Source organism: Gambusia affinis, linkage group LG19 (assembly GCF_019740435.1).
Source record: "Gambusia affinis linkage group LG19, SWU_Gaff_1.0, whole genome shotgun sequence".
NCBI lineage: Eukaryota > Metazoa > Chordata > Actinopteri > Cyprinodontiformes > Poeciliidae > Gambusia > Gambusia affinis.
The window spans coordinates 23,094,853-23,107,687 of NC_057886.1; the positions used below are offsets into that span (position 1 = coordinate 23,094,853).

Consider the following 12,835-nt stretch of genomic DNA (forward strand, 5'->3'; position numbering starts at 1 on the left):
TGCTTTTCCTCACAGGGAAATTGTCACCAAAGAGAAAATTGTTTTACTTCTGGGTTTGGTTGAGATGTAAGTGTTTTAGGCAGCATCTGAGCTGTTTCAGTTAATATGGGGGAGATGTGTACATGCAGGTCTAACATTGGTTTAATAAACAGTAATAAAGGTGGTGATGTACATGAGAGACTGTTCAGTAGAGCTCTGTTTGGTTTAAGGCAGCTTACTGAGAGTCTGCTCCAGCCAAATCCATTTTTATTTACCCCGTGGATTATACGAGGAGTTGGCAGGGACGCTCTCGTGGAAAAGCAGCCAAACAAACACATGCAGGTGGAGGCAGAGCCGGAAATGGAGCGGAGGACTCTTCACATGTTTCACATGAAAACTGTTTTATTTTTATTATCATTTTAACAGGAAAGGATTTGAAGGCAAAACAAAACTAACGGATGTTTGAAGGATGTTGAAACGGTCCTCTAGCTGGCCTCCGGAGGGCGCTGTTACACTGGTTAAGAGAGCAGCCGCCTGTCTGCTGCGCTGCGTGTGTGTGAAACCTCAGGGTTGGTGCTAACTAGTGTAGCCGGCCTGCAGAGAATCCGACAGTGATTCAAAGAGAAGAGGAGGGGAAAAAGATTAAAATTCAACTAATCTTTGCTCTTATGAGCGTTTATGAATATTAACTGGAGTTACTCAACCTGAAAGCCTTTAATTCCTCACACATTACAGATTATACATGTTTGGCATTTGATGACCCAATTATTTAAATTCCTAAAGTGATATTCAAGAATTCAAAATATGAACTGTTTATGTACAAAGATTCCTAACTTCTGACTGAACGTTTGGAAATGTTTGTTTTCTGTTATGAATAATTTTCAAGACTCTAACTCAAGGTGTTGCATTTACAGCTGGAACTATAACTTTACCTGCATTTCCTTCAGCATTGGGAACTACCATCTGGTTTCTAGATGTTTTCTTTGCTGTAATGGCTTCCTCCTCACCGAGCGGCTTTTCAGTTCACGTGTCACTGTGTATAATCACTCTGCTTTATGAGGATCAGCATCATCCTCACAAGGTCTTTGGATTTTGTTCTTGTGTCAGAATGGGTCAAAACTCCAGCAAAAGTTGGACCATCAACCAAATATTGAGAAAAATGTATGTAAATTTCAGACTTTGAAGGCATTTATAAATAATCTGATATATTCAAACATTTTTGGTGATTCTAACTGATCTAAAACAAAAAGGATTGTGATGTTTTATTTGGTGTATGTAAACTTTTAGTTTTAACTGTATATTGGTTTAATTTTTGCACACTTTTTAAATGTGTGGAGGATTAAAATAAAACTATTAAACATGTTTTCTTTCATTTCAAACCACTTGGCTGCTGGTTTTCATCCAGTTACCAACTTCATCCTGTCTGAGTTTAGTAACTTCTCTGCAAATTAATAAAAATATTTTGTAAATGTTCTACTTTATTGTGAGGTGTTAAAAGACATTTGCCTGTACAAAATCTGTCCAGGATTTATAATTTTTGTTTGGGCTAAACTGCATCTCCTGGTTTGAGGACAAACTAAGGATAAATTATTAATGTTCCAGATCCGGTTGAACCTGAGTTAATTCAGTAAACATTTTAAAAACATTAAGCTCCATCTCAGTGTTTATATCCAAGACATATTGCTGAACAGCTAAGCTAATGTTAGCATGTTTCCTCCCTGCTTTTATGAGCATAAATAATTCAGCACTGAAAACATTTCAGTGCAGTTCCAGTAAATCATAAGTGAACCAAACAGAAAAAGTTGCTGTCCTGCATCAGAAACGAAGAGCTTTGCTTTTAAAGCCGCAAACATTAAAGGTAGCTGCAATGTTTAACGGTTAGTTGTTGTGTTTGCATCTCTCTGCTGCAACTGAGCTGATAGTGGACAGCTGAGCTCAGAGGAGGAGAAGTGGTAGAAATGTCTCTGTGAATGATTAGTATTGATTATATCCAGGTATTAATTACTTTGACAACACTAATGGACAGCAGAGGTTGAATTTCTTGGCATGTGTGGACTGGGTTTGTTGGCTGTTCGTGGGAATTTCAAGTCAATCGCACCTTTAGAAAATATATTTTCTTAGAGAAATTGGTGAGGTCTTCACTTACTGCAGAGTCGGTATTTGCTGTGAATAAACAGTATAACAGGGTGTTATACTTTCTCTCAGATATGTCTGTCTATTTATTTTAAGTATTTTTTAATGTTTATGTTTCCAGGATGTAAAGAACTATGAACTGCCAGGCTGCTGAAATGTGCTGTACAAATAAACCTTATTGACTTATTCTGATAAGCTAGACAGTAAATATTTCACTGTTGGAAATCTGCAGTAGAAGTTGAACATTGTACGATGAATTGCTAATGAAAGCTTGCTTGACAGTTTTGTCAGCATCAAGCACTGATGAACTAATTCAGTAGCAATTAAACATACAGGTCAAGCTAAGCTGCATGTTTTACAGTTTCTGACGGCATGCAAGCCATTTCTAACTGCCAAAGCCTCATTTTGTCTTCATTTACTCATGTCCGACTTGCTGCTTCTGTGATGTGCGTGGGAAATCGTATGAATGGCCTGATCGGCGTCCAGAGAGCGCATCATTCATCAGGCAACAGGCCTACGTTTGGCAGCGGTTCTCAGAAAGCACAGATGCTTAATGACCCAACAGGTTGGGCCCAGGCTGCAGGCTGCTGGATGGCGACACACACCTGCCTCAGGACGTCCAATGAACACACAGACTCAGATGACAATGTCTGGTTGAAACAGACGTAAATACGGCACACGGCTCAGCCTCAGGACAGAAACTGTCACCAAGTATTTCAGTTTTATTCCAGTAGTTCATTAGAAGCATGTAGTTGGAACCAACTAATAAATTCTACACGTACTTTTTGCAAACTGTATTCTTTCAACTTTGAAGACATCTCAAAATAATTCAGTGTAAGAAACCGTTTCTACCGCTGAATCACAGGACCTGCTTCCTGTACCTACATCTGGTGCAGCCGCCCTCACAACAGAGCGTTCAGTCTGACCAACAACCAGACCGAACGCTCTTCTGGTTCGCTTGTGATTTCCTCTGTGAAAAGGAGCCGAACCATCAAAAAAATAATCAACTGATAAATAATCAATAATAATCTGATTCGGACCAGAGGATAAAATTCCCAACAGAGAATTGCTCCATGAATCAACCAAAACATTTCCTGTTTCAGTCAGAACTGGAATGTAAACGTTCAGTTTGATGCTTAACAACTAATCAACATATACATCTTTGTCTTTTTGCTGTTATTGTGTAAAGTTTCCCCATTGTGTGACATTAAAGGTTATTTTTATTTCCATTCTAGTGTGGCCACTAAATATGTTTATGTTTTATGACTAAATTGTAGCCATTAAAACCAGTATTTTTTTAATCACAGCTGGAGGAAAAAGGAAAATGTCAGGGTTAGACCACTCATTATGTAGAACTACAACTGTGTGATTCACAATGGATCAACAACCTTACCTGACTTTGTAGCAAAGGATTTATGTACGTTTTTCCATGAAGGCGTCACCAAGAACCACAGCTTGTAACAGAGAAACCCTGCTGAACCACTGCTGGTCGATACTTTGAGACAACTGGGATAAATCCAGTCCCTCTCCTGGGAAGGACCACAGCCCAGTTTAGCCTTTTAACTCGCTGTTTTGTCACAGCTCAGCCGCTGAAATTCTGCTGAAAATAGCTCAGAGCAACCTGATATACACAGGAGGAGAGCGTGACGGTAAAGGCAGCGGCAACGGCCGAGATGACGCCGGGTTTGCCGTACGAGAGGATAATATTCAGAGTTCAGCCATATTGCGTGATGAAGCAGGAAGGCCAGGCCACAGAGCGAGGGAGCATATGTCAGCCTTTCCCTCTGCTGTCGCCCTCATGTGTTACTTCCTCCTCCATCGGCCCACCTGCCTAGTCAAAGCCTTACAGTTAGATTTGAGTTTAGATCAAGGACTCCTGGTGGCTGTGTACTAAGATTTTACATTTTAGTAGATTTATAAGATTAAATTTTAAAACTTTTTCATTACAGTTCATACTTTTTTCTTTTACTGGCTCACAGATTCCACCCAAATGTAATCAAAACGTCATAAATATACAGTTTCTACTTTTCTTTTCACCCACATTCTGTATATTTTAAACAAAGCAAAGTCGTATTTTTTTTACACTGACCTGCATGTACAGCTGGTATCAGAGGTGCATTTACTTTTTAACAATTCTGCAATAATAAATAAGATGCACTTCAGACTGTTACAAATAAATTAGATTATCAGTTCTAATGAGGCTAGTCAGATTAAAAACGTATTTTTAAAAATAACTTCTAAACAAGTATCAAACATACTTTCATTCAGCCCACATTTTTATATTTAAATGTTTTTATTGCTTTGTTTTAGGGCTGAAATGATTAATCAAATTAATCACGGTGAATCAATAATTTAAGTAATTGTAAACTAATTTAGTAATCAATCGTAAACTCAAAAAAGGCAACTTGCTGAAAAAACAACAGGGCAGTAATTAAACCAAAACTGTACAAAATAAAAAACACATTTTCTATTTAAAATAAAAATACAGTTGACTGTAAGTATCTTTAAGCCAAAACTCCTCAAGCTACAAAGTTTTAGCATCACTCGGTTCTAATTAATTTAAGGAATGCCATGTTACTGAATTATAGGCAATAAAATGTTTATTTTTCTACCTAAAAAAATGAGTCGACTTATTTATTTGTATATTTTAATACATTTGTAATATTATATAAAAAGATTTGAGAGTTTAAATGAAAAATCTGAAGAGTATGCTAATTTTTGTATATAATTAATTGATTAATCATCAGAACAATCAGTTATTAAAACATTAGTCGCTGCCCTACTCTGCTGTGATATTCAAATCTTAAATGCTGTTTTCATTTGCCGGAAGCAAAAAAATCATAATTAACAAAAATAAAAATGTGAAAACATCTGTGCTTAGTGATGGAGGTTCTGAAGTAAATGAACTTTTCTACAATATTCACATTTATTCATTATGACTGTATCATTTATTGTCACTGTTTTCTCCAGACTATCTCTAAACTGAAATAACACACTGAGGCAATTTAACATTGGATTATTTTCTTATCCATTTGCCTTATTGATCACTGTGAAGCTAACTTTATAAGCTGTTGATAACAAGAGGCGGGATCGTTATTGTCTGGCGATTGATGAGGTCATGAAGCACCGCCTCCAGCGCCGGCTGCAGAGAAACAAATATGGCCTCCCTGTCACATCTCTCAGTGCAGCTCTGACAAGCCCATAAAATCCCCACGAGTCCTCCAGCCTCAAAGGATTCATTTTTCAAGAGATTCATCCATATGGGGAAAACGAGCACCGTACTACAGCTAGGAGACAGAGAGGTGAAGTGTTTGCAAGATGCCAGGTTCAAACCTGCAAATGTGGCCTGAAACTGCAACAATTTATTCTCTTCATTTTTTTTTTTTAGAACTTACACTTTTATTATTTTTACAGAGCAATAATACAACCATACATTAATGGCACATAACACAAATATGAAGTTTTCCATAAAATAAACATCTGAGCTTGATATCTTACGACTTCAGCATCACATTTGTAGGTTCATCATCATACAACCCCAAAATAAGGAAACACTTTGGGAGGGAGAGCTAAACACTACATGCCAAGAGACAAACTTGTTGGGTTTATTTACATCAACATTGCTTCTAATTTATTCTCTTCTGAACAAAAAGAAGAGATCACAAGAAGAAGAGATCTGGATTTGGTTTTCTGCAGGGCTGAAACGATTCCTCGAATGACTCGATTATTAAAATTCCTAGAGCAAAATTGATCTGCCTCGAAGCTTCATTAAAATATGTATTATTATTTAGCGCACCGTGTTCCAGCCGCGTTATTACTTGCGTTGCCCAGCGCTCTCACTTCCAGCTGGGTTGTTGACGAAAGCTAAGTGTTGGAAGCATAACATCCAGTTTTCAAGTTCGGCCTGGAAGGATTTTATTGATTGATGATAATGTCTGGGTCTTTATCGTTTTTCGGGGGACCAATAGGCGTCTTTAAATGACTGGCCTGATGCCTGGAGTACGGCAGCTTTTCTCCTCCTGTAGCTGCTGCCTGGTGGCGGTTCAGAGCGAACAGCGGGGAAGAGCGCTGCAGGTGTATCTATACAGGTGAGCTGTTAGACTGAACACTGCGGGCAGCTGCGCATTAGATAATTTTTTATTTTTTTTTCCCTCCAGGGGCTCTTTTGTGGGCTCTAGTGTCCCTTATATGAAAGTAGGCTGACAGGAAAAGGGGAAGAAGAGGGGGGAAGACATGCGGCAAATATCGCCGGGTCCGGGAGTCGAACCCGCGACGGCCGCATCGAGGACTCAATGTCTCCAGACATGGGTCGCGCTATCCCCTACGCCACCACGACACCCCCACGCATTAGATAATTAATGTAAGTGTAGTTTTACGGACGAACCGGAGAATTTATTTCATATCATCCCGGTCTCAACACATGGGTGGAAGAGCTCATTGTGGCGCCACGTAGCTGGTAGACGAGTTTCTGTGTGTGACGAACGAAGATGTCAAATCCTGTCGCTGACAAAACAAAAGCTATAAATGTCTGGGCAAGGTGAGAGTTCATCTATTAAATTGACTGAAGATGAATGCATAAACTAAAAGCTGGAGTATAGACAGTTTTTATAAGCGTATTTGTAAGTCTGCCTCTATTATTAAACTTAAAATAATTTCAGATTTTTGTATAACTTTTCTTCAGGTTAATTTGGAAAGTGAGCTCTTTTTGTTACGAGTTAATTTTCTAAACTACAGAAAACTTGTTAGGGAAACTCGACTGTGAAAAATTGGACTGATGTTGACATGGGATAATAATATTGTTATGCAATACTGCTGTTATGTTAGATTTACCAATGTTTTACTTCATTTTTTTTATCCAATTACTTGATTGATCGTAAGAATAATCAATAGATTACTAAAATATTTGTTTACAACAGCCCTAGATTTCTGATCTCAAACTCGGAATGGTGTCCTGAGATAAACAAGAAAATGTAGATAAATGGCTTCATGCATCAAACTGGTGGCGAGAAGAGAGAAAAGCCGGTTTGTCTCAATGTGCCCAACTTTTAAAAAAAGTTCTGAGTTATAAACTTCAGGACTGAGGTGGAAATAAAGAGCTTGACCAGATTCAGTAACCACCACAGTGCTGAACGTTGATTATGTTACTACTGTGACACAGCAGGGTGCCATCTCCGGCTAAAAGATGTGCAACAGAAGAGAAGAAAAAGAAAGACCAAAGAAGACAATGACTAAGTACTCCAGGTAGGATAGAAGTTGATAATTACCAGAAAGTAAAAGGTGGACGATATTTTGGACAAGTGGTTTTAGGGTATTTAAGCAGCACAAGTCAAAAATATTAAAACCCTGATATTAGGAAGGGATGAAAAACCTGAGAAATGATGAAACTGTGTTCACTTTTTCTCTCACAAGTGATGATGTTGGGCAAAGAGTTGAGAAAGTGAGAGTTGCATGTGGCTTTTAGTGACACTTGAGTCTCTGAACTACAAAAACCCAAGGAATATTTTTGGGCAAAAAAAATTGAAGATTTTCCATCTTCAAAAAATAAAAATTTGATTAATTGATAAAACCCATTTATTCCATTGCTCAACAATTGATTATCAAAAAAATAGTCAAATAGTTGAGACGATTATAGAGTTGCAGAGAAACAAGATTAGGTCAAACACCATTTCCATCATGGGACAAGAACTTTCCTGCGACCCCATTGGATCGGACACAAAATACAAAACCCATCTTTTACAACCACAGAAGGGTTAAAAATTACTTTTGTTCATTTATGTTGGTGGTGGTAGGGCAACAGGAAATGATGTAATTCCATGTCTGACATCATCATTGAGAATAAAGCCAGAACCTGGGTGTCTCTTCTTATTCCTGAGGAAGACGAACAACCTTCACACAGTTTTACAAAAAAGACCTTATTAGATTCAATCTGGATGTTTGTAAAAGTTCCTTTCAAGCCAGCCTTGGTACCAGAACTCAATCCAGGACCTCAAACCAAACCAAACATGTTCCTGAATCTATCCTGAAACTGAGAAATTTTACCAGAGGACTGGGAAGTCTTCAGACACACAGAGAAGGACAATCATAATGCTGCACTCTGGTGGATGAAATATGCAACAGCAACACTGTTTTTTTTCACTATGCACTGACATGTAATTTTGTTCTTAATTTACAAAGTTAATATAAACTAAGAAGTGAGTAGATGCTTGCTTACTGTTCACTGGAAACCGGTGCAAACACAGAAAGGAAAACAGATCACTGACTCAGTCTGTCCCAGAGATTTCTTCAAGGGCAAACTTGTGGAGAGCCGAAACGCAACAAGCCAGAATAGGCAGAGATATTGCATAAAAAGGAGAAGCGATGCGTGATGGAGGCTGTTGAAATGCTGAGAGTTGTAGGACAGCCGGTGTGCCAACAGCAGAGTGAGGGAAACCAACGGGATGGGTGAGGGAGGGAGCGCTGGAGGAGGGAGGGAGAGTTTGAGGATAAATCCTTACTACATAATGATTAGAGCTCACAAGCCCTTCCTGTGACATGAATGTAGGAGTCAGGATTACAGCCGGCTGCTGGAGCCAGAGCAGGAGCTCTGCTGATGTTGGGAGGAGGGATCCAGGTGGGGAAATGAGACGAAACACAAACAAGCACAACTGAACAACAAGTGCTGCTTAAAGAAGAAGAGAGGAAGTTGTGCTTCCAAGGAGGCCAAGAAGAGCGTCCAATTGCTTCCCAAGTCCGGCAGCTGACTGGCATCTGGACCCCGACTCCGGCCATCTGTCGCTGGCCGCTGACAGCCTCATCCCGGGCAGCTGGAGCATTTCTCTGACTCTTAATTTGATGGAGTGGCTGGTTGCACCAGAGGAGGGGAAGACAGGGAGGCTGGGTCACCCTGCAGAGTGCGTGAAAGACGGGGCTCACAGCGTGGAGGATTGTCTCAACCAAACATGGGGTACTTCTGCATCTTTTTGAACCGGACAACGCTGAGCGAAACGAAGGGTCAGAATCGGGAGGATTCTTCTCAAATTTAACATGGCTGAAGTTTTAAGGCTATTTGAAGTCCCAGGGGTGAAATGTAAATAACTGCTCTGTAATCTGAAATCTATCATCTGACCTGAAAACACTCCTGTCTCAACTTTATCCTGGAACAATTACAGGGGAAACCATGATTTAATTTCAAACTCTGACACCTGCTCACCTCCATCACTTCTTCCTTTCCTCCTCCTGCTCCTCTTCTTCTTCCCTCCTCCCTTTTAACCAGCGAGTGATAATGTGACCTTCTGCCAAAGTGCTGGAAACCATGCCACAGTCGCAGCGGGCTCGACTGTTGCTGCTACTGAAATAGACTCAAACAAGTGCAGGAGGAGGAAGAGGAAGGAGGAAGGGAGAGGAAGAAAAAGAACGAAGAGGAAGGATAGGAGAGGAAAAAAAAAAAAACGTGGGGAAGGACAGCTGAAGCCGAGGACACGGGATGAGTGGTGATGAGCCAGAGCTGGATGTGAGCTGCCGCTGCAGGTAAAGATCACCTTCATCCAACACTTTGTGCTGCTTTCATGTGTCACTATCACTTCATTCAAATGTGAGCTGCTGGAAATCGTACAACGCATGATCAAATGTTCCCACTTTCCCAAACTGGGAGCCAGATAGGGATGCTTTCTGCTGCTCTCCCAACTGTGCCTCAGTGTTTAGTGTCTTCCTCTCTCTGAGAATTATCAGAGCGCAGAGGATCCGATCAAACATCTGGATGTTGTGTTTGGCTTTTACACAAGTTGTAGATGTTTGGTGACTGTAACTGTTGCTTTCAGACACTCCGCTCCGGAGGAGATTAAGCAGAGTGGATCGATGCATCACTGTAACCAGAATCTTTTTTGATACCTGCCTGCTGGACATGAGATGCTGCTGCAGGGCAAATTGAACTGCCAATAAAAACCCAGGATGCCAGAACAACCAAAACAACAGATAAACAAAAGGATTTTAAAGAGAGAGAACTGGAAACAGAGAGAAAGAAAAATACTTTTGTAAAAATAGAGAAATGAAAAGACAAAATGAACAGCAGTGGTGCTACTATAATAATGCCACAGCATCATCAGAATACTTTAACTATACCAGTCACAAGATTCACCTGTAATTAATGATAATAATTTAAATCCTGGGTTAATTTTTTTCTACACATTAATCCATCAGGTCCATCAATGACATCAAGGTCACAGGTCAGCAAAGGTTGGTTGAAAGAAAGGAAACTTCTTCTGGTCCGAGTCTGTAAATAACTAAATATGTATGACAAAGATCCATATTTTTACAGATACCTACTAAATATATCACAGAAAAAAGCTTGGCTTGTTCTCAACAGCGGCAGAACTTTTTAATCAAGTTAATTGTTTATAATTAATCCAATTAATTAAAATAAGCAACACTCAATACAAAAACCTTTTTTTTTCTAAATTATAGATTATTGAGCTTAATAATAAAGATATTTAGAGTTTTTAATCAGTTATCCTGGTTCTTCAACCATCAGATTGGTGTAAAGTTCAGCTTTCCAGTGCTTGAGGAATCCCTGATCATTCTTTAGAAACGTGTTAGCATTAGCAGCATGGTTAGCATTGAGCTGCTATTTCAGGCCTCAGGAGTTTCGCTGATGGGATAACTACTTTTAGCTTAACATGAACACAACAATAGTCTTTTCCAACGTCTTCTTTTTTGTTTTCTTGAAGTAGAAACTAGCCCACCGTCAGCTTTGTCGCTGTTCTTTGCAGATGTTTGTGCGTCAAATTTACTGGCCTACTAGAAACACAATACAAAGGTTCTGGTTCTAAACTTTTGCACATAAAATAGAAAAATGTGATTAGTTGCTTTAATTCTTTTTACTTTCATTAATTAAATTAAATGAATGCAATAAAGTCCCGGCCATCATTTTTAGATTTTATAATAGTGGCAATGCTCTTTTCTACTTCTAAGTAATTTATCTAGATTAATTCAATATTTACAGGGTTATTTCATGGTTACCAATATTTCAAAACCCAACAAAAGTAACTCAACTAATGTCCTATATAGAAATGGGGACAAAATTGTCCGTTCCACAGGTGAAAACATGTTTCCCTCCATTTATTTCACAGAATAAAGCAGAATGTGGGGTGAGATGCCGCAGCACCAGTTAGGCTGCTGAAAAATGGCTCTTCATTATGTTATGCCAACCATATCTTGGCTTCAGTAATTGGATGTACACGGGCGTGTGCAATTCAAACATCCATACGTACATTCGTCTGTGTGTGTGGGTATCAGAGAGCAAAGAAACCAATGCGAAACACCACCATATAATCTCACACACACAAAGATCGCTGCCAGGAGCAACACACCAACAAGCATGATGGAGGAATCTGCAGCTGGATGTCAGACTGAAGTAGAGGCTGATCAATAACAACTGATACATGCTGTGATTAAATTCCTTTTTTTTCTGTCCTTTTTACAATTTCATGCCCTTATGACACAACAACACATTTGTACTTTGACGGCAATAAGAACAAGGATTGACTTAATTCACGCAAAACAAAGTAAGGACAGAACAAATTGTCCTTTTTGTAACAGCTGCATGTTTTATTCACAAAGCAAAGAAGTCTGTTATTTAATGCTGGTGTTAGTAACCGGTTACCAGGTTCAACAACCAAAACTTAAATTTGGTTAAAAAATTCTTTATTTAGGTAGATTAAATGTTGTTGTAACTCATATTGTCCAAGTATCTTCCAACATGCGTTGGGGATGGTGATGCTGTAGGCAGGACTGACTCTCCACTAGCAGTAGTCAGTTTTCCAGCGATTCTGAAGATACCTCTGACTGAACACAGTTGCTCCTAACAGCTCAATATCCAGGCAGCAGAGACAATATTCTACAGTAACACTTCCTGGATGACACTATCAGTTGATAGCAGCTCTGCTAATCCACCTCCTTTGCTTTTGTCGCTAAAGAGCTTTTCAAGGGTTTGGTACGTTTGACACCAACTAAAAATGTGTCAAATGTTACAATTTATTTCCCAATCGGGCTGAGTCTACTGAACTTAAGTTGTTTGCACAAGTATCAGCCAAGGCACTTTTTGCACTGAATTACTGAAATGAATGAGTTTTTTTATGGTACTCTAATTTATAATGCAATAGTAACATGTTTGCTGTCTTCATACCTGACACTCTCTTCTCTGTCTGAAAAACTAAGAGGAACTTAGTTCCTCTTAGACTGGCAGGACATGTGTGGAAAAATGGAAAAACTAAAACAAGAGGCACACCTGGCTGCACAGATATCTGTTTTATCCACACTGACTGACAAGCAGCTGCAAGCATCCAGGACAGTAAACCTGTTACTGCAAGCAAAGGATGGCTGCAGGATATCAGAGCCATCCACCCAAGGTCATGACAGAGAGTTGTAAATCTCACTCCCAATCAGGTGACGGTGCATCATCACATGATCTATTCGTCTCCACATTGTAGAAACCTGAGGATCCGGGGAGACGCTCCGGCGCTGATCTGTCACAGCGGTGCTGAGAGCGCTTTTGCAAGCTTTGAGATGAGATCTTAAATATGTGGCAGACAATTTGTAGCAGGCTGTGTTGCTCTAAGTTTACGGCTGCTCTCGCAGGCACAACAGAGACTCCAGACCCATTTATATTCACGGCGCAGCGCCGCTTGCCGTCTACCGTCCTGTCCCTGTTGAGAGGGAAAACTGACACGTTGTGGGCTGAGAAACGAAG

The 12,835-nt window shown here is 39.6% G+C and overlaps 1 protein-coding gene and 2 long non-coding RNA genes across 3 annotated transcripts in view; 1 reads left to right on the plus strand and 2 right to left on the minus strand.

The window, feature by feature from the left end:
* LOC122822521 overlaps positions 1-12,835 on the minus strand; it is a 93,486-nt gene that overhangs the window by 23,507 nt on the left and 57,144 nt on the right. The window lies entirely within an intron of this gene.
* LOC122822522 lies at positions 362-3,920 on the minus strand. The gene is made up of 2 exons (XR_006369157.1): positions 3,506-3,920; positions 362-573 (listed from the first exon to the last, which is right to left on the minus strand). It is a non-coding gene; the product is annotated as an uncharacterized LOC122822522 (long non-coding RNA).
* grin2ca (glutamate receptor, ionotropic, N-methyl D-aspartate 2Ca) overlaps positions 8,649-12,835 on the plus strand; it is a 59,370-nt gene continuing 55,183 nt past the window's right edge. Inside the window, exon 1 of the mRNA XM_044101248.1 lies at positions 8,649-9,618. The gene's annotated coding sequence lies outside the window, so the exon portion shown is untranslated. The remainder of the gene's footprint in view (positions 9,619-12,835) is intronic.